At 34.0% G+C, this 23743-nt stretch overlaps 1 pseudogene; it reads left to right on the plus strand.

Annotated features, from left to right (window-relative positions):
• The first annotated feature begins 5360 nt into the window (after positions 1 to 5360).
• LOC149531726 (zinc finger CCCH domain-containing protein 14-like) lies at positions 5361 to 6332 on the plus strand (annotated as a pseudogene).
• Positions 6333 to 23743: the final 17411 nt, after the last annotated feature.

The raw sequence follows: 23743 nt of genomic DNA on the forward strand, positions 1-23743 counted from the left end.
AACCTCATGCTTACATGATATCCTTCTCAATAAACATACAACCTTGTTGATTCATTGAAGCATTTACATAACCCCTTGAGTCACAAGCAACAATAAGACAACATATAGCCTTAAGGGAATACAACTACAATCTAGGCTCTTTGTTCAAAGATTGTAAAACATTGAAGCTCACTAAGATAGGAGACAAGATTCAAGATGAAACTCAACCTACTACTGCTCTTTGTATTATTTCCTTGAAATTATATAGTCACATGAATGAAATAAAAAACATGAAAAACCTAATAGATCTAAACTATCTATATATTCCTTCCTATTGTTTTTCTCATGAGAGAATTATGCTAAAAAATATGGTGTCTCAATATTGGGAATGCATCAAGACTGGAACCAAAACTCTGGTATCACACTAGTGTGCAAATTTTCTCCACAAAAAACTAGAACCTATACAATGAGAAAGAATGAGATTGATATAGGAAGAAGAAAATCCCAGATCTAATTAGGAGATGACAAGTGTCCCTTTAGAATTCCTTCCCAAGAACTTGAAAAAGCCACTCTCTACTCAACTGGTGAATCAAATCCTTTCATTTTGACTCTTAGAGGCATTAAATATCTCAAAATGTAATGATGAAAGGATGCAACTAGTTTTGATATCAAAGTGAATTCATGAGGTAAAAGTAACAAATCAGTTCAAATGTGACTTCCAGAATGCAAGAAAACTACTTAAAGATGATTTTCTTCACATTTGGATCCCAACAAGCCTTTAGAACTGCCCTCTAACCAATTCTGATGCTTCATGATCAAATTTGCCTGTTTCATTGAGAAGGCCTTGGAAATCACAAAATCGCTTATAGACTGAACCAGTGAAGACTTGTACAAAATCTGATCTCAAATCTGGAAAATTTAGCTTCTCTCAATCCTGGTGGTATATTGGAATGCCAATTTTTGACAAAAATTGCCCAAGTTATGGCCGTTTGAAAATTAGGCCTCCATTCATGGCTTCCATTTAAAATTTCAAAAATTTAATCCCTTCATATAGTTTGAACTATATTATAAATCAAATTTTATTTAAAATTTCTACTCCTGTACATGAAAGTCTAAGAAGAATAAAATAAGTTTTTATTTGAAATTTTTGAATTTCTCCTATCTTTTCAATTCAAGTCAAACCTAGTTTGACCAACCTTGCCACATGTTGTCTTTTGATTGGATGTCATATTTCTCTATCATCACCTAGTCAACACCTACCTCATCATTTCTATTGGGACCCACTACCACGTGTTGTCACCACATCAACCCTTGCTATGTCACCATGTTATCGTGTGAGCAACTTCTCCTTGGCAAGATAGCGAGGACCGCCGGATGTGCCACGTAGCATGATCTCCTTCCTCTGTCTGCGATCTCGCCACATCACCACCTACTCAAAATTTGTGCCACATGTCATTCACTAGTTTGCTGACTGCAACTACATGCGAGACCGATGGGCTTATTCAACTTTTGCCAAATTTCAAAGTTTTTCGACTCTCTATGTTGCTAGCCGAAAAACCCCATGTTTTTTGGCTAGCGAGGTAGCGAGGTACCAAATTTTTGACCTTTCCGATGACTTTATCTTTGGCAACTTGTCTTGCATTCTACGTCAAAATTTATTGTCTATCACTAGCTAGCCTGCCAAGCATGGGCCCCTCATCATCTTCTTTCAACACGCAAGGCTTATGAAAGCCTCTGTTTCTTTCACATTCAAGCTTATGTGTGATTTGGTATTTAAAAACTCAAAAAGGCCTTCCCATAGGAAATGTGGGAGAATGGCCTTTACAAGAGTCTCACTTTTCCTCTGGAATTTATAGCAGTGATTGCAATATGTATGTTCTCCTTTGTTTCACATAGGCTACCTTTGGAGAAAATGTGGGCTTCAAAAGATGTGGGTTTCATGCAAGGCATCTCCCTTTTTCTTTAAAATTGCTCCTTTATTGTTCTTTGTTATTTCTCTTGACACCTGCGTGAATGCTCTGCCTTTTACATTAGGTGGCCTTAATCTACCATCTGCTTTTCAATTAATATGGACATTCCTTATCAAACATGAGGCTCCCTGCAGATCTAATTGGTTGTGGATATTTTCTACTCTATTTGGTGTGCATGATTTGCGCAGTAGACTATCAAAAATCCTATGGCATCTCTATTATAAGCTGTGGCTTACCTTTATTCTTTCAAACTCTACACTTTTTATTGTGGATGCCCCTTATTTTAAGCCAACTTCTTCTTTATTTGTATTGTTGATTCCTTTGAATAACGTCCACTTTGGAGCCTTCCTTTTAACATGGGCGTAGTGGTTTCTACTTGCATTTGCAACCTCTAAATTTCTTCTTAATACCTATGGCTTCATTTGACTACCCCTTTGTTGTTCACACTTCTTTTTTTCTTTTAATGCAAGCTTTCTCTCTATCTTCTTACACATACGAAGCATCTCGCAAGAATGATTGAGTAAAATGATTACAGGGCTATGTAAGATGGCTGGTAGCAAATTACATCAATTGGGTACTCCTTTGAATTGTGCTTTGCATGTGGAGTTTCTTTTTGACATGCACTGACTTCCTCTACACTTTCTTTGCTATGTTCCTCTATCTCCACTCTAAGCATGGATGTTACATAGATGGAGATACAAATGCAGTTATCGTATCCTCTCACCTATCATTCTACCTTTTATCTTGCCACTCTCTTTAACAGAGTTTCTCCCTTGAATGCATGGACTTTATGTGCTTTATAACCTATTGTCAATACTTTCAACCCTCATTTCTTGTGCAATTTCTCATTATTTTTTGCATGCACTTGGAGCTAGATGTCCCCCATCTACTATGACCTACTCTTCATCAGTGGTTCCTTCTTTTATATTGGGTGGTCTTTAAACTTTGACTACATTTTTTGGATGCTTATTGCCTCTTCTAACATCGCCCTTGTTCTTCTTCCAGCATGAAATTCCCTTTACTCTACTCCATCCTATTCTCCTTGATGTCTTATTATATTGTGTTGTGTGTCAATATCCATAAACGCTGCAATAGAAAGGAAGGAGGAAGAAATTGAGGTCCTCATTATCCCATCAATGTTGAAGAGGATGTTGCATTGATTTCATGGACTTGTATTCAAAAGCTTCTCTTTTAATAATGGATATTGAAGATTTTGGAGCCCAAGCTCAATAAAGAATATGCAAATTTCACATGGGCACCCTTCCAATTTTATTCAACATGGTCACCACTATTAGTAATTAGCAGAAAGGGAGATCTGATTTATCTTATGAAGCTGCATATCTTTAGGAATAAAAAGCATCAGTCTACCATCCAACCATGACTGGCTTTCTTTCTCTTATGAGTGCCTCTTTTAGAAATCCATGCCTCCTTATCTGCTCATACTTCTTCATTTGGAGCATTTTTATATGCAAGAGTTATTTCATATGGCCTTCTTTTTTGTTATTCAATCACTTTCTCTGGTTTTGCCTCTATTATTAATATCCATTACATAGTGAATTAGCTTATTCCAAAGTTGTATTAAAAATTCTAGGTGAAGATGATAACATAGATTGCAAGTCATCCACCATGTCCCCATTGGTAATAGATCTTCCTTGTAATTTTGATGGCACTTTGTTTTCAGTTTCAAGTAATGGGAAGAAAAATGTAGAGAGAATCATATTTTTAGTTAATCTGAGGCTCAGTTGGATTCTCACCAATAAAGGAACAAAAGGTGATGTATATCTTTCAATTTGGAGGCCTTTGGAAGTATAAAAGCACAATTGGGACTCTAATGATAATTTTATAGTTAGGTTTGAATCCATTCTACGTAGTCATACTACTTTGCCTTAAATTAGGGGCATGTAGCATAAAAGTCCTCCTCATATTTCAATGACTAGTATGAGATCATTTTCACCATGTGGATGCTATAGTATTTAAAATCTGCACATTTTATCAATCTTATGCAATTAGTTGAGCCCCATTGTGAGCTCAGCTGAAATTTTTTTTGTTTTTAAATGACTGAACCATGGAACTGACTTATTGATCATCTCAAACTGATTTGAATCAAATTTAATCAGTGACTGACTGTTAAAGACTCATTTTATCACTTTCTTGCAACTTGTCACTTTTGCGTTAGGAGGTCCATTGATTGGCCTTAAAAACTGACCAAATCACCTGATTAGGCTCTAAAAACCACCACACTAACTCTTTGCTTCGTACTCTTGCACCATGTCAAATTTTGTCCCATGAAGAATTTGGGGTCCAAAGATATTTTCTGTCAAAGTTGACCTCTCAGAATCACTTGTAGATAAAATGTTAGAAAACACTAAATTGGGTTCGAATTCGGCTTTGAAAACTGGGTAAACTGACATTTGGGGGCACAAAAATTGGGGCATTGTTTCTCTGTCATGAGGACAATAGGGATCTGTAGTTATGGCGAGTGGTCAAAGTGGGCTACTCAGAATTTTGCAGACTGGAAACACTGACAGAACATTTTTTATGAATGGAATTGACCTAGAAAAGTGTGTAGATGGATTCGTCAAGATTTGAAAATTAGCACACTTGAATTATTTTTAGAGTAGAACATAGTGGTACAATCCATTTGATCTCACCTATCATAGATCTCAAGATATAACATCACAAACAAGGCTTCTGACAAAACTACATTTGCTGACACCAGTAAAAAGATAGAGATTACATTTGGAATTGCGTTTGAAAACTGATCAAACAGATTCATCATAAGCTGAAACTTGAAAGATAACAAGTTTATGACATCTGCAATGCAACACAAAAGGAATTTTAGCATAATGGTCAACTGGGTCAAAATTACAACTCGTCAAACAGGGCTTCCTAGAATTTAGAATTAATTGCAAAAGCATGAAAATAGTAACTGACCAATTTTGAGGGATTCAAAACCTAGACAAATGGACTCAAAATGACTCAAAACCTAAAACATAGGCTCTCTGGTATGGACACTAGACACTCCCAAAGTGGCAAGTCATGAAACATTTTTGGTTGCGAGATATTCAATCACAAACATGCCCTCCTATCACTATTTAACACTAGGGTGAAATGCAGATCTGTAAAATGCTCAAAACAAGACTTCATGAAATGACTCGAAATGGAAATTTAACTTCATGGAATAGGCAGACACAAAAAATGAAATGTGTTAGAAGCATTAAACACCTCTTAGGTCTCAAAGGCACAACTGGGTACATATGCACTTATGGGCATTTATAGGGCTCAAATTCTTCAACGATGCTCAAAGTTTGGGCTACAAATTTGAGCGCCAATAGGATGAATGACTGTACATAAATGTTTGACAAAGTGTCTGCAATGATGAATTGAAAATGTGCAAAAGTCCATCACTAAATGAAAGCATTTGACTTTGGAAGTAAACTTCATGATTTAAAACAAATGCATGTATCCAAGCCTCAAAACATAAATATAATGAGCTTTACATCAAAATCTTAAGCAAGCATTCATCAGTGAGAATAAAATAGAAGCCATGCAATGATGACACCCACAAGCTAAACTAAACTTCAATACTAAAAGTCAAAACATTCAAATCAGACCTAGTAGCATAAATGTTGGAGGAGCTACAATATTGGATGTGATAGGATCTGCATGTATTTGGAAAGGTCGCACAAACAGAGTCAATATCGATTGGTTTAGGAAGAAAATCAAAACCTTGAACCAAGTTTTTTAGTACATCTTGATTCCCATATGAGCAAGATTGCCATTACCTTCATTATGTTACTAGTGGACTCACTGTTGTATCTCAGCTATCAAAGGTGGAAAACACATTAGGAATCTCAAGAGATGTAATAGGATTTACCCCCAATTTTTTACTATCAGAGAAGACATGGTACAAGAAATGCCTTTGTAATAGTTATAGTAGTTCTGAAAGGATGTAAGTATGGAGATAAGTGCCATTTTGCCCATGGAGAAAAGAAGTTGAGAAAAGAAAGTGTGGTTCCAAACAGGGCAACTGCTACAGAAAATTTTGGTACTTCATCAAAAGCAAACATAAGTATTGTTGCTGCTTATTGTGGTGGTGTAATTGGGAAAGATGGTGTAAACTTTAAGCACATTTACCATGTAACTAGGGTGAAGTTGACAATAAAAGACCATGAGTTGGATCCTAATTTGAAGATGATTGAGTTTGAAGGTTCATTTGACAAGATCAATCAAGCCACAACCATGGTTCCTAAGTTGATTTTAAAATTTGAATTACTCCAGAGAAAATAGTCCAAAAATTCTCAACAAAGTCACAAAACCACAGCTTTCAGATTCAGAGATGTGAATAGTGCAAATGATCCAATCAGCTTTGATCTATGTTAAACACATGATTTGGGAACTTGAATAATTATGTTCACTTTGTTCCAATTCTTATCGAAGGTCTCATTGAAACTTTGGAAGGTGACAAGAGGAAAGTGAGGTTGAAAATTTTCCCCATTATGGAGTAAATGACCATGACCTTCTGTGTTTTCAAATTCCCATTGGCATGTATCGATGGTTATAAATGGTTTGAATTATCAAGAAAAAGAGATGAACAATGTGTGGGAGGTTTTTCCAACCTTGAATAGGTAATATATAATGATTTAAAGCTTTATTAAATGGCATTGGAGAAAAAAGGTAGCGTAATCATAGCTACAATCGTGTTCATGATAAGAAGTTTTATGGTCATCATTAATGAAGCCTAAGTATTCTACTTCTGGGTATTACTGTTATGCCATTGGCAACCAAAAAACTTTTGATGATACCAAAATAGAAGTATGGACAATTTGATGGTTTCATCTAGAGTTGATACCAAAGAAATCAAATAAAATTTAAAAGGCTAAACTATAAGCCAACTGTCCAAAGAAGCACATATTTTATATAATGTTTGGATAGATTCAGGTTTACTCAGAAAAGAATAATCTCACCACTATGGCCAACTATTAAACTTTAATGACACATTTTTCCATTATAAAGTTGCATTTATAATATGAAATAAACATTATAAATATCAATCTTGGAATAAAGAAAGGGGTGTGAGAAAAGAGAAAGTTGTAAAGACACAAGAATAAACATATTTTAAAAGGAGTCAAGTTATAAAATCTTTCAAGATTTAGTTAAGGAAAGGGAAGAGTTTTCATGGGATTGAAAAGATAAGTGAGCTAGCAGTAGCAAGGCCAGGGGTTCCATTCTTTTTCTACTTTCAGACTATAGAGTGGGTGCTCCAAGAAGGGAGGAGTTTTTCCAAAATCATTCTATTTTCTTGAGAGGTCATGAGAGACAGAGCATGGGTGGATTTTCTTTTTCTAAACTGTGTCTGAGATAAAAATATGATTTTGGTGATTGATTTAATATTGTTAAAAGAGTTTCTATTTTTATTTAAATAATGGTTTGATTGTAACATGTGAAAGAGTCTTTATGGTCTTTTACAGTAAGGGAAGGGAGGCCTTACCATGTAACTAGGGTGAAGTTGACAATAAAAGGCCATCAGTCAGATCCTAATTTGAAGATGACTAAGTTTGAAGGTTCATTTGACAAGATCAATCAAGCCACAACCATGGTTTGTGAGTTGATATTAAAAATTAAATTACTCTAGAGAAAACAATCCAAAAATTCTCAACAAAGTCACAAAATTGCGGCTTTCAGATTGAGAGATGTGAATAGTGCAAATGATCCAATTGGCTTTGATCTATGTTAAATGCATGATTTGGGAACTTGAATAATTATGTTCACTTTGCTCCAATTATTATGGAAGGTTTCATTGAAACTTTGGAAGGTGACAAGAGGAAAGTGATGTTGAACATTTTCCCCATTATTGAGTAAATGACCATGACCTTCTGTGTTTTCAAATTCCCATTGGCATGTATCAATGGTAATAAATAGTCTGAATTATCAAGAAAAAGAGATGAACAATGTGTAGGAGGTTTTTCCAACTCTGAATGGGTAATATATGATGAGTTAAAGCTTTATTCAGTGGCATTGGAGCAAAAAGACAGTGTAATCATAGCTACAATCTTGTTCATGATAAGAAGTTTTATGGTCATTATTAATGAAGCCTAAGTATTCTACTTTTGGGTGTTACTATTATGCCACCGGCAATCAAGAAACTTTTGATGATACCAAAATAGAAGTATGGACAGTTTGGTGGTTTCATCTAGAGTTGATACCAAAGAAATCAAATAAAATTTAAAAGGCTAAACTATAAGCCAGTTGTCCAAAGAAGAACATATTTTATATAATATCTAGACAGATTTAGGTTTACTTAAAATGGAATAATCTCACCACTATGGCCCACTATTAAACTTTAACAACATATTTTTCCATTATAAAGTTGCATTTATAATATGAAAGAAACATTATAAATATCAATCTTGGAATAAAGAAAGGGGTCTGAGAAAAGAGAAAGTTGTAAAGACATAAGAATAAACAGATTTTAAAAGGAGGCAAGTTATAAAATCTTTCAAGATTCAGTTAAGGAAAGGGAAGAATTTTTACGGGAGTGAAAAGATAAATGAGCCAGCAGTAGCAAGGCCAGGGGTTCCATTCTTTTTCTACTTTCAGACTGTAGATTGGGTGCTCCAAGAAGGGAGGAGTTTTTCCAAAATCATTCCATTTTCTTGAGAGGTCATGAGAGATAGAGCATGGGTGGATTTTCTTTTTCTAAATTGTGTTTTTGAGATAGAGATAGGATTTTGGTGATTGATTTAATATTGTGAAAAGAGTTTCTATTTTTCTTTAAATGATGTAATATTGTGAAAAGAGTCTTTATGGTCTTTTACAGTTAGGGAAGGGAGGCTGGAGGTTAAACACATTAAACTTTGATTATAGTGTATTTTTCCTTCCATTGATCATGATTTTTACATCATTTTTAGTTTTCTCTAAAATTACATTCTGATATCATTGTTTCCTTGTTACACTATCATTTCAAAACATCTTTCAAAGCTCTGATTTCAATTCTCTCAAGAGGACGGAAGACATGTTTTTTTTTTTCATTATGTAATGTGGCATTCAGCAAATGAACCTTGTGTCATCTGTTGTACTTTACTTTCTTATACAGTTTATGCATCTATGTTGTATCTACGGATAGATGCTTGATTTCTTTTTGTGCTTTTTGGTTAAGAGCATCCACAATTTATTCATTGTATATCTTATACGAGGAGCTATACCTGATAAAATTTAGAAGAAGGTTATCAATCTAATGATAACCTATCCAACTATTGGTGTTGATTATTCATTTCACTTAGGCATTCAGGGTTTGATTCGCATGCATTTTCTTGGAGGACAATCTGTTCACTAACACTTTCTTCAGCACTTTTGGATGTCTCTCCTTCTTCAGTGCTTATGTATCCCAGTCTAGATGTATCATTATTGGATCTATGAGGTCTCAATAGTTGCTCAAGGTATTTGATGGCTTCATTTGACTTATTGAAACTTTTAGAAAACTCCTTTTCCCTTTTTAGGTCATTTTGTAGTTGTTCATTTTGCAACTTCAATGTAGTTATCTCAATGTGTTTGACATTCAATTCAATTCATAGTTGGCATTCATCATTTGACTTAGAGTATCCAATTGCATGTTGGAGAACTTGGTTAGCTCTATTAACTTCTCTTCTAGTCTATTGACCAAAACTCTTTTATCATCTCCAATCATGGCTTTGTCTTCCATGGCTTTCTTCTTCTGCTTAGTCACCTCACATAATCATATGGCTTGTGATTCTTGCTCTAACTTGAGATTTATGATTTCCTCAGCTTGGGCTCTATTCTTTTCCATTGGATCTTCAACTACTACTTTAAATTTATTTGATTTTCTATCTACAAATAGCTTAGTAGCATCTATCTCTTTGTATTGTGTGTCATTCTCCATAATAGAAATTTCCTTCCTTCTATTCAAGGATTTCTTTAGTTCTTCTCTTGTTTTATTGAGTTGAAGTAGAATGAGATGTATTTCAATCTCCTAATTCTCAATAGTCTTTCTCAACTTGAAAACTTCTATTTCAAGATCTTTCCTCAAAGCTACAAAGCTTCTCTTTCAAAGAACAAGGCTTCGATACCAATTATTGGAATTACAATAGGAAAGGTAAACTTTTGAGGAGGGGGGATGAATCAACAATTTAAACTTGAACATTCAATGTACAAACTGAAATAACATGTAAAGCATGTATATCATAAACATGTAAGAAAGTAAACATTCATACACATATAACACCAAATATGATCACCCAAAAACCCTCCAACTAAGAAGGTAATACTAGGGTGGGGATAGCACCCACAAATCTTTACTACTATAGTAATAAAGTGTATGCAATGAAGGTTACAATGTTTTGATCATAAGACATGATCTACTCTATGAAAGGTCTACCCTATTAAAGGCTTTCAAAGACTATTAGGTCACACCTTATTAAAGGATTTCAACACCCTATTAGAAGTGTGCCTTTCTAAAGGAATTTAACTTACAACTAAGTAAGCACCATGTTAAAGAATTTCAATATAGCTTATTAGGACTACTCTATTAAGTGACTAAAATCATTTATTAAAATGTCTCAGCTTTGATCCAATAGTTAGCACTTGATTTCTTGATAACAAATCACCTCTAAACAATTGTCTTCTTGATCCTTCTTGATCAGATGTCTCTTTGTTGTATACTCTTCTCTTTCCTCTATTCTACTCTAACTAGTTCTTGCAATGCAGTCTCAAATCATGACTCCTTAGCCACTATGAATGCTCTATTTGTGCATGCAAACTTCTCTATGTTCTACTTCAACAACTTACACACATTCTAGAGAGTTTAGGGTTTATTCTCCTTAAGAAAACTTTGGTGACTTAGGGTTAGGTATGAATCTACAGCTAAGATTTATCAATTTTACCACTTAATCATTCCCATTTTCTAATTGGCTACAATTAATTACATAGGGAATCCAACTTAAGATTCATCCTTATCTCCAAAACATCATAATTCATCCTTAAGTCAACTGAAAAATGGCTTACATAGTTGTTTGTGCCATTATAAACAAATATGTGAAAACTATTCTACTCAGCATACACTAATTTTTTTGTTGTGACTTGGCATTTGTATCATATGGCATCCACTATTTACTCAACTCCTAAATTACTCAGCATACACTATCTACTTGACACTTAAGTGACTTGGCACATGAGTGGCTCAACACTCACTATGAACTCGACATTCTCTATAATATATACATGTTGTGCTTGACATGTACTACTTGTTTGGCATGAACTAAGTAAATAACTTAAGTGTGTTGACACTCACTTGTCAAAACCAATCTAAGATCAACATTACTATTTTAAAGGACATAACTATAATCTATCGAGTGTGTGACAACTAAATAATTTAGGATGTAAGGTTGAGTTTGCTAATAAGATTGCTAAAATATATGACACAAATGGAAAACTAATAGGAAAGGGTGATCAAACTAGGAGCAATTTATTCTACCTTGACATAGAGGATGCTACTTGTCTAGTTGTAAAATTTGATGATGTGTGGCTATGGCACAAAAGGTTATGTCATACTAATTTTGATAACTTGGTTAGTATTAGTAACATGAGAAATGTTAGAGGTTTTCCTAAGTTGAAGAAACCTAATAATATAATATGCAAACAATGTCAGTTAGGCAAAATGAAAAAGTCAAGTTTTTAGAGTAAAACTCATACCTCTAAAGAAATACTAGAGATTATTCATACTAACTCGTGTGGACCAATAGAAGTGCAAAGCTACAAAGGAGATAGGTACATTATGCTATTTGTGGATGATTATTATAGAATGATGATAATTATATATTTGAAATACAAATCTAATGCTTTCCAAATGTTTAAGTGGTACTTAGAAATAGTTGAGAAGGAAATAGGTAAAAGTCTTAAATTTTTGAGATCTTACAGAGGAGGAGAATTTACATCAAATGAATTTGAGATGTTTTGTAGTGATAGAGGAATCAAAAGATAGGCATCTAACCCTAGAACACCTCCACAAAATGGAATTGTTGAAAGGAGGAATAGGTCTATAATGGGCTATGCTTGGACACTCATGATAAAGAAAAAAATTTCTTTGAAATATTAGAGAGAAGTTGTAAGTACAGTTGTCTATACCTTGAACCGTGTATAAGTCAAGAAAGCTACTCATTCAACACCTTTTGAACTATGGTATGGATACTCATCCAATGTAAAATATTTTAAGGTATTTGGAAGATAATGTTATATTCTCAAAGACTTCAGGAATGGTAAACTAGATGAAAAAGTGAAGAAGCTTTATTCCTAGGATATTCCACAAGAAATAAAGCTTATAAGTGTTTAAATACTAATGCTAACAAATTTTTGAAAAGTGTAAATATAAATTTTGATGAATATACAGAAGTATATGAGGCTAAACCTATGAAAGAACCAAATGAATACAAATCATATGTATACTTTTATGAAGGAATGCCTACTAAAGAAGATGTTGCAAATCAAGCTACAAACCAACAACAAGTTTCAGTGACTATCGAGTCCCATACTATGAATGTTGAGTTGCATTCAAGAATCAAAGTACATTCAAATGTCAAGTTATAGAATGAAGTTGAAGTACATTCTAATTTCAAAATTAGTGTACATGATAGAGATGTCAAGCTACCTGAAAGAGATGTACATAGTGACTCTAAAGTTGAAAGGCCAAATGAAGAAACTAGAGTTGAACCAAGATTGTCCAAATATGTCAAGCAACATCATCTTTCCACACAGATTATCAAAGATAAAGATGCTAGACCAATGAAAAGAAATAGATTGAGAAATGATACATGTTTTTTGAGCATGAAAGAGCCTAAAATAGTGAAATATGCCTTAGAAGATGTGAACTAGAGTAAAGCCATGGAAGATGAGATTGAACAAACTGAGAAAAACAAAACATGGACTCTAGTTCCTAGACTAGAAGACAAAAATGTGATTGGAACCAAGTGGGTATTCAAAAACAAGCTAGATAAAAATGGTGAAGTCACAAGGAACAATACAAGATTAGTTTGCAAAGGATATGCACAAGAAGAAGGAATTGACTATGGAGAGACATTTTCTTCTATTGCTAGATTGGAAGGACTAAGAACTCTACTTGCTTATTCTACATACAAAGATTTCAAAGTTTATCAAATGGATATTAAATTTGCATTTCTGAATGGCATATTAGAGGAAGAAGTTTACATAGAACAACTACAAGGATTTTTTGATGTTAAAAATAAGAACATGGTATGTAGATTCACATAGCTCTATATGGTTTGAAACAAGCACCAAGAGCATAGTATGAGAGACTTCATAAGTATCTTGTGAAGATTGGATTTGAAAGGACTGATGATAACAATGAAGTGTACATGAAGACAAAGAAAGGAAAAGGTATTATGTTATCTAAAATTATTGTTGATGATATCATATTTGAAGGTCAAGATGCATAGATGTAAGGCTTTTGCAAATGAAAAGAAGCAAGAATTTGAGATGTCTATATTTGGAGAGATCAAGTTCTTTGAGAGTTTGCAAGTATATTAGATAAAATAAAGTATATAAATCAATCAGTCAAAGTATGTCAAGGAAATATTGAAAAAATTTAGATTAGAGAATTCCAAACCAGTAAGTACACCTATGGTGATAGGACTTAAATTATCAAAGCATGATGATTCAGTTGAGGTGAATCAAACATTATACAGGTCTATGATTGGAAAATTACAATATGTAGTACATAGGAGACCTGACATTGCATTATTTGTAGGGATAGTTGCAAGATTCTTTACTAATCCTAGGGAGAATCATTTGATGGTTGTAAAGAGAATAATAAGATATCTAAAAGGAATAGAGGAGTATGGTCTATACTATAAGAAAAATGAGAAATTTTAATTAAGAGCCTACATTGATGTTGATTGGGTTGGAAACATTAATGATAGAAAGAGCATCAATAGAGGATAATTTTTCTTAGGCAAGAGGCTGGTTACATGGACTAGAAAGAAATAAAACTACACTTCACAATCTACTACTGGAGTTGAATATGTTGTTGCTACTTTAAATTGTACAAACATTGTACGGATCAAATAGCTACTTAAAGGTATGAAGGAAGAGATCATAGAACTAGTGACACATTATTGTGATAATACAAGTTTTGTAAACATATCAAAGAATCTTGTGATGCACACAAAGACTAAGCACATTGCAATCAAGTACCATTACTTGAGAGAATTAGTTCAAGATAAAGAGGTAACGATGGAATATGTTAACAAAAAAGAAAAAAAAATTGATATCTTCACAAAATCATTACCTAAGGATGCTCATGAGTATCTAAGAGGTAAACTAGGGGTGATACCCCTATCAAAGGCTATCTAAGTAACATAATGAGTTCACTACATCAAACAAGCTAATTTTCATATGTTACAAATTAATGCAATGGATCTTACTTTAGGAGCTGCCTAAAGTAATCATAGAATTAGAACTAAATATTAGTCACAAAGAAAGCTAATAGAGGGAGAAACTGAAGAAGTTTTTATCTGCATATTAAGATGTCTATTCTATGGCATTTTTGTCATAGAGGGAGATAGTTACTGATCAAGGAAAATATAAGAAAGAAGGAGATAGTTATTGATCATGAGAAACACAAGAGTTAAACTAATCCTAGAGGAAGAGATATGGAGCTAAGAGGGAGATAGAAAATATACGAAAAGAGATATACCTAGCAAGAGGAAGATAATTAAGAAGGAGTCATAAGGATGAAACAACAAAGCTTTGTAACCTATTCAAAAGATGGAATTTTCTAATAGAGGGAGAGATTTCAAAAGGAATTATTTTCTTTTTTGGTATTTTGTTGGTCTTACTATTCTAACCTAGTTAGTTTGGTTGATCAGTTTGGTTTTCCATCAATGCCAAAGAGGTAGATTTTTGAAGAAGGAGACTCTTGAGAATAGATTGATACAAGTATGATCAATATGTTTCAATAATTGTTTTGTCACTGATGTCAAACCTACTATTTTCTAGTAAGACAATTACTTGTATGATTTAAGTACTATCACTTATTTGATTGATGAAAAGGATTTGATCAAAAGATCTAACAATAGCACCTAGAGGAAAGGTTCAATCATGTTATGTAAAGAAGTAAAAGAGTTAGCTAAGATAGTGATAACATGATGTATTGATAATCTACTTAAGGTTATAAAGGCTAGTTACACTAAGAAAGTCTAGAAGAACAAGTTAAACAAAGTTTTTTTTCCAAGCTTGACTGAGTGGATAGTAGGTGCTGAGAAAAGTCAGTGCAAGCTAAGGAGAAAATCAATTGGAGCCAAGTAAAAGTATATTCTAGTGTATGTTAAGAAAAATAGTGGATGCTGAGTAAAGTTTAGTTTATGTTGAGCATCAATAAACTTTAGTTTGTGGTGAGTGATTCTATAGAGGATGCCAAAAAATGCAGTATGTGTCAAGCATCAGAAGCAAGTTAATGTTGAGTGGCTACATTACTTGAAAGATTGTGAATTTGATGGATCTATACCAACAAGTTTATTTTATTGGATTATGTGAACCAGGTGGAAGATAAGATTGATGAGCTGGTGGCACAAAATTTAAGGTAAACTATTTTGAGGAAAATTCAAAGTGGATTTAAGGAGAAGTTTCTAGAAGTAATATGGAATAAGAGTTAGATTCATTGAATCCTAACTAATTTTTCCTAACCCTAAATTCGACAATGGAGAATGAATGACAAAAGATCTTAATTTTCTATTTATAGGGATGGCTAGTCAGAAGCAAGGGTTGTCATGTGCGAGAACCTAAGGAAGACAAGGAGTCAAGGGTTTTTTTTTCATCAAAAGACCTAAGAGAAGAGTTTACATTGGCATGTTCAGCAAGAAGGCTTAAGGGTATGAATGCTTGAAAGGTGAACAAGCTATCAAAGATGAAATGTGTGAAGGCCAAGTAGAATGGAGGACTAAAATAGAGATTTGTAATCTACAAATGGAGTTGTAATTTGTTATCAGATCAAGCCTTACTATTACTCTCTAATAATTGTATTAGTCTAGGGTAAATCCTTTGGATTAAGGTTTCCCTAACAGTCATTTGTAAATCCTTTAACCAGGTGACATTCCAAGTGAATGGTTTAAAGTCCTCTAACAAGGCTCACTCCTAATAGGGTGATTGAAATCCTTTAATAGGGTCACATTTAATGGTGTGTATTGTAACCTTTAATAGGTTTGGCCTTTCAAAAGGCATCACTTCAGAAGAGTGAAAAAGATTAGCATGTTACTGGTGGTTTTTCCCAAATTGGATTTCCATGTAAATCATTGTGTCAAATGTATTGTTGAATCTGTTGTGTTTCATGTTTACATTTCTACAAATTGATTTGATAGTAATCTACAATTTTTTAAGTGATTGCATAATCTTATGGATGCATGCATGATGGAAAATGTTTTATGGGTTTACTAAACTGTGAAAAGTTTTATTTGTACGTTTGGACCTTGGATAACTAATTCAGCCACCCCCCCATTATTCTAAAGAATTCCAACAACTTGAGCAACACATTTATATCAAAAAGAAAATGATTTAGAAGGTTACCGAGTTTCCCATGCTTGACAAACCTAAAACAACAAAAACCCTAGGTTGGGTTGAGCTGACAAAGAAGACTCTTACTAAGTAGGATGGCAAAGGAATGAAGCGAAATAGTGTTATAAACATGGAGACCAAGTAAGGAATCCATGTGATTTCTCACAAGACATATAGTTCCAACCAAATGTGATAGCCTTCTTTTTCACTATACAAAAGTTTTGAAAAATCTATGGTGAAAATGTCTTGGAAATTATTGTGCAATTAAGATTTTTTATGCATTTGTTATCAGTTCTCCAATAGAAATCCTAACCTAACAAAAATTTCCCTAGTATAAGGTATTCTAGTGTCCTAAAGGTTGTATCATTTATCCTATTCTTAAAGTATTTCCTAAAATTCAAGATTAATTTTTACCTTTACCCTAGGTTTTGTACCCAATTGAGAGATTGCATGTGATTTTAAAATCTTCCATCAATGGTTATGATCTTACAATCATGGTTTTAAGCATCTAGTCATATGACTAAGTTTTTCCCTCTCTTAATGTTATAAAATGAAGACTAGAAAATGATCATAAAGGAAAATGTTGGATCTAATGATGTTACAATATCCAATGTAATTGTAGCATCGTAGATGTGTGTTTTAAAGTTTATGATCTTAAGATTGTCCTTGTATCATATAATCATAAGTGTCTTATCATAAATAACAATTGATATGATAAGTTGAGGAGTGTATAAGTGTAAAGGCTCAAAAGGTAATCCTCAACCATACAAGAGAAAGAGATTGTAAGATTGTAAGACATAAAGAACTAAGGGTGTGAATGGTTACAATCTTATGAAGTGGAACCTAGCGCATAGCGTAAGAAAAATGAATAGATGTCAATTGAATCTCCCCAAGATACGAAGGGTAGTGGATCATAAGATCATAAGGGCATGCCATAAAGGATTTCAAAGCTATGAGGAAATGCTAAGTGTATGGTCATAAAGGTCAAGGAAAAGTAAATGTTAGGGTTTCCAAAGCTATGGTGAAGAAGAGCTACAGTTAGCATATGATCAGGAGGTAAAGTCAGCAATTAAGAGAAAGCTTCTGAAGCTACAATAAGGGTTAAATAAGTGTGATTGAGGGATCATAAGACAAGAAAAGATGAGGCCTGATGCTACACAAAGTTGTGCTTGCAAGTTCACAAAGGTCTATGCATATTGGAATGATGCTATGAAAGGGTTTGTAAATTTCGTAGCATAAGATCGTAGCTACAAAGAAGACATTACACTTGATGTCCCAATCTTATGACAAAATATTGATCATAATATCATAGAAGACTTGAAAGGAACCCTCAATCATGTGATGAGAAAGTGATTATAAGATCATAAAGGCGAAATTCATTTCTAAAGATGATATGAAGGGTTTTTAATTCAAAGTAAGTCATCAGGTTGTAGAGCCTAGAAAAGACATGAAAGCACTTTTTGCCCTTTTTTCTGAGCTGGAAAAGCGACAAAGGTTTTTGACCAATGAAGTTTGTGTAAATTACAAAGAATACAGAGCTAGATAATTATGTCAACACTCCACTAAGGTGACAAAAAAAGTTGAGTTTAAGGCTTGTACATGTGGAAATCAATGCATAAAGATGGTTAATGAAGTATACATAGCATAAAATGCTCTGTTCCAGTAGTAGATTATCGGTTATAGAAAGAAGAATATTTTGAGCATTTGTAGAGTTTTTAGCATGAAGATTATAGAGTTTGCAGTGCCAATTATAGAGTTTCTTGATTTTTAATTCATATTCAAGATGTGAGGTAAAGAAGTAAAAGATATTGAAATTGTAGATATGGAAGTTACTAAGACTTCTACTTCAAAAGGAGTAAAAACTAGGTAGAGGAAACCAAGTAAATTTGTAGATGAATAGATAAATTTCTTCTCGGATTCATCAAATGTTATCTCTACAAATGACCATGATTTTAGAGATTTGTATTTATTTTGCAGGGATGCTACTTGCCTTGGTGTTGACAATTATGAATTATTTATATATTTCTATAGTAATAGATTCAATAAGATTCCTGTGTAATCCATGGAAGAAGAATTTGGCTCAGCTCATTTTCCCAGAGGTATTTGTAGATATTGATCTTGTAAATGCTCTAAATGCTCTAATTAGATCTTAAAACCCATGATGCAGGAGCATCGTGCATTAGAAAATAAAGAGTAAAAAACTAGAGGAGAGAGAAAATGACCAAAATTAGAGGAAAAATAATTTAAAAAATAAAAAAAGAGAAAAAAGGAGAAAAGATAAATTTCTATTTTCAAGGTGCATAGGTGGCATAAAAAGAAAAATAAATCAAAATGGTTTTCATTACATTTATCAAGGTGTCTAGGTGAACTTCTAGAAGTTCATGGAAATATTGTTAAATCATGCATTTAATATTTGTTGAGCCACATGGTGGTGCTTGGTTGTATTTGGGTGGGAATCAAATATTTGTTGAAGGTAGTTGCATTTATCTTTTATCCCACATAGGTTGTGTTTGTAACATCTTGGGTGGTAAGTGCCTATTTAAGCAAGGAAAATGAACATTTGTAACCAAGCTTCAAGGTGTGATCTCTTCTTAGTAGAAGCTTGAACAGAAGTAGGAAGCAAGGAAGTGAGTTTTCCTGAGTCTATGGATAGAGCACCAAGTGTGAGGTAGTTTACAGTAGGATTGTGGTGGAGTTACAAGTTTGTGAGAAGGGCTACTGATTGCAGTTTAGAAACAAGGAGATTACTTAGTGGGCTTTCAAGCACAAGTTTAGATCTTCCTTGGAGGTTTTTACTAGAGTGAGGATCTAGACTAGCTAGTGTTTGGGTTAGATCTTGAGGGATCTTACATAACTGTTATTTTAATTGCTATTATATTTGGTCATAACCAAGAAGGCCTGACAGCCTAGCCCATTCCATGTAAACAATTATTATATGAATAAAGAGTTGCATTTGGTATCAGATTGTGTATTTTATGTTGTGTTTCCATTGTGTGGTTATTTGTTGGGGGCTAGGACATATCCTTTGGGGATTCTCCTACCTTGCACTACATCAACCTAGTCACTAAGTCCTTTCATTGGAATGATGGGATTATCATGTGCACATTGGATTGTGCTTCTTTCATTGAAGCTTTTGGGTTAGATGACATAATGGGTAAACCAATGGACTTAGAAGAACTTTAGAGGAAATTTGAGAGAAATACAAAAGCCTACAATGGAAAATATATAATGCAACACATCCTAATGGACCTCAAGAATTTTGGGGATTTGATGTAGGAGCATCCTAGGTGTAAGAGAAATCTTGCATCACCCAAAAATATTGTAGTTTTTGTCTTTTCTATTATAATAAGGACTAGTAGACAGGGTGGTTACTATTATGGGAACTTACTATTTTTAGTAAGTTTTTCATATAAGCTCAAAATGTTCTCATTTTCTACAAGAAGGTTCATTTTAGAGTTGTAAGCCTACCATAAAAATTTCATTGCTCAAGCATAAGTATCTGTGAAGTTATTGTGGAATTTTGGTGGAAAAAATTGAAGAAAAATCTTCAAGCTCATTGTTGGAGGTCTTAAAGTGCCTAGACGAGGTTTGAAAACTCGAGGGAAGGGTGCTAGCACCATTCCAAGCTTGTAGATTAGAAGCTAACATTTCCAAAAGGTGGTTATAATAGCCAATCAGAGCAATGGTTCAAAAGTTATGGCCTTCCAAACATAGGCTACCCGAAATATCTAAAAAAATTATCAAATATGTATTTGGTTGACTCTATATGTATTGTTAGGGTCTATCAGCCCTAGGTATTAAGTTTCAATGTCTAGAACCTTCATGGGCAGCATAAAATTTCCTATTTAAGAAAGGCCTAAATAATGTCTAGGACAGCTCATGGTGATAGTTCACAACTTATCTTGCAGATTATTGTAATGAAGGTGCCCATGTGGGTTAGCATATTATACTTCTAAATTTTGTAATTCCACATTTGTGGTGCAAATAAGAAGTCCATGTCTTGTTCTCACATTTGCTATTGTTGCTTTGTTATGAGTTCATGGTTTTAATGGGAGCACCCTACATCAAGTGGTATCAGAGCTAGAGTTCTTGAGTGTGTGGATAGATCTCTGATTGTTAGGTAATTTGCACCAGGACCATGGTTTGGGCTAAGTGTGTAGACAAATCACTGATTGTGAGGTAGTTTGCACTAGGGTTTTAGTGGAAGCATGAAAATGACTCCATGAAGAGAGCATAGCGAAAGAGATGTAGGTGTTACACCTAAACATTTCCAAGCCCTTCAAATGAAAATGCTAGAATTGGAAGAATGAATGCAAAGAGGAATAAATCTTCTTGTAAGAGATGGAAGAAAGGATGAGGATGAAGTAGAAGAAAATTCCAAAGCAGAGGTAGTTCTAAACATAGAGGAACTGAGGCTTTTTAGGGTCATCTGCAAGATTAGAAAAAGACCTAAGTTTGAAGTTCCCACATTTTCATGAAATCTTAATCCAAAGAAATTGATTGATTAGATCAATGAACTGGAGGAGTACTTTGAGTATGAAGATATTGAAGATCCTAATAGGGTCAAGTTTGCAAAGGCAAAACTGAAGAGGCATGCAAAGATCTGGTGGCAGGAGTTTCAATTAGAGTAAAATAGAAAGGGAAAGGATTGTTGGAATCATGATATATTTTTCATTAGTGAAAATAGTTTTTCAATTCTAAATGCTTATCTAGCTCATCACTTAGTCTACAGTGTATACCGAACATTCAGTGGTTACCTTATAAGTTTAGCAGGTAAACAGTTCTCACCAAGCATTCTAGAGGATACCAAGTGAATGAGAAGTTCAGCAGTGTTTACTGAGTGAAAAAGGTAAACAAAGGACTCAGTGTTTATCAAGTGAAAAAGGTAAACAAAGGAATCAGTGTTCACCAAGAAAAGCAAGGTAAATGAAGAACTCAGTGTTCACTGAGCAAAGCAAGGTAAACGAAGAAGTTAGTTTCTACCGAGTGACACTATATCTTCTGAGTCACCAATGGTTACCGAGTTCTAAGTAGTATTATGTGGCTAGTATGAACCAGGCCTCTACTTCTACCAAGTGCATGATGATGCCAAGTAATGTAGTGGATGCTAAGTATCAGAAGGTCACCAAGTTAGCTTGAGGAACCCAAGTTTTCTACTTTTTGGCCGAGTCAGTAATGTTTTGTTCACTTGTGTTTTGGTCGACCTTGAAATTGTAAATATTGAAATGGTATATATGTAATGTATGATATCATTTACAATATGGTGTGTGTGAAAAAGATATAAAAAGGAAGAGATTGATGTTCATATGTAAAGAGGATATTGAAAATTAGCAGCAAAGTAAAAGGGATATAGCAAGGTCAACATAGGAGTAGAAAAGTTATATCTATCACATCAGGTGATCAATGCAACAAGGATCTTATCAGCAAACAGTTGTAAGTAGATCCACTGCTTCATCCTAACAGGTGAATTAGTTTATAAATCCTTTAATAGGGTAGACTTAACAGTCTTTTTGTAAATCTCCTAATAGAGTGCATACTTCATTGTATGTTTTTAAATCCTCTAACAAGTTCAATCTAGCAGTCCTACTTGATCCTAATAGGGTAGATCACCAGAAGTGATCATTGTGAGCCTTAACAGGCCAACTTTATACTACAATATTGAAGTTTTTATGGGCATCATCCCCACCCCAGTTTTACTTTCTATTTGGAAGGTTTTTGGGTCACCAAATCTCTATTTTCATGTGCAATAAATGTTTGATCTTTCATTTATGCAATAGATTAGATGAATGAATGATGAATGGCTAAAATGTTGAAGTGTTTGAAAGTTTTACAAGTTACTAATTCACCCCTCCCCTCTCAGTAACCTATCTTATCCTAAATATTTCCAACAAGGATAAAATCACCAAATGGGAATGAATGGTAGCTAGACTAAAGTGATAATTCATTCTTTTGGATTATGAGCTTGATATGTTGAAGAAAATGCAAGGGTTGAAGCAAGTAGGAAAATCTATTCAAGAGTATAACAAGTAGTTGTACTGAGTTCTCATTAGAACTGGCCATGTAGAAGCTAATAAGGATAAAGTACTCACTCGTTATCTTAATGGGTTAAGGCTAAGCATTTAGGATGACCTAAGTCTAGTTTGAATGAACAATATTGAGGAGACATATTATTTTTCCCTAAGAGTTGAGGAGAAACTAACTAAGAAGTTTGACAATAAGAATAGTGGAAGAGGTCATAGTGGAAGATCCAATGGACAATCTTATGGTGGTAATAATGATGATCAAAAGAAAAAGGATGAGGTTGGAAGTAGTACTCAAAACTAGAGGGGAAACAATTCCAATCATTTTCCTGATTAGAACAATGGAGATTAGAGAAGAAGTGGCAGAGGACAAGGATCTGGAAGAGGAGGCTTCTATGGAAAATTTTTTCACTGCAGAGAAGAAGAGCATAGAGCATTTGAATGTACCCAAGCCAGAGTTGCACATGTTGATGAAGATGCCAGATCTTCACATTATAAATATGTTGAAAGAGTAGAAGTTTTTTTTGCACAAGGTGCAGATGTAAAGATAAATATTGTGATGTGATCATTGATGGTGGAAGTACTAACAATCTAGTGTGACAAATGATGGTCACCAAGTTGAAGCTAAAGAGGTAGAAACACTTGTGTCCATACTCTATTGCTTGGGTGCAAGATGACGACAAGATCATGGTCAATGAGCAGTGCATAGTGAAGTTCAAGATTGGGAGTTACCAGGATGAGGTACTATGTGATATCATACCTATGGACATATGTCATATGTTGCTAGGTAGGCTATGATAGTTTGACAAGCATGTTGTACACGATGGGCTAGCAAATACCTACACTCTGACCAAGGATGGAGTGAAACATAAGTTGAAGTTGTTGAAGGATAAAGAAGAAAAGGTATCTAGTGTTGCTAGAAAATGTTTTGTTGATGGAAAATAGTTTCTTAGAGGTATGAAGCATGAGCATATGTGTTTCACTATAATTCCAAAAGATAGTAAAGAAGAAGTAGAGGAGGTGCTTGCAAAAATTGTAGATATGTTGGGAGAAATTTCTGATATTGTATTAGATAATATACCTAATGGATTGCCCCACTCAGGAAGATCAGTCACCAAATGGATTTGGTTCTAGGAGCCAGTTTGCCAAACAAAGTAGTGCACAGAATGATGCCATGAAAAATTGAAGAGTTGAACA

Source organism: Cupressus sempervirens, chromosome 11 (genome assembly GCF_028749045.1).
Source record: "Cupressus sempervirens isolate cs-2001-9-10 chromosome 11, ASM2874904v1, whole genome shotgun sequence".
Taxonomy (NCBI): Eukaryota; Viridiplantae; Streptophyta; class Pinopsida; order Cupressales; family Cupressaceae; genus Cupressus; species Cupressus sempervirens.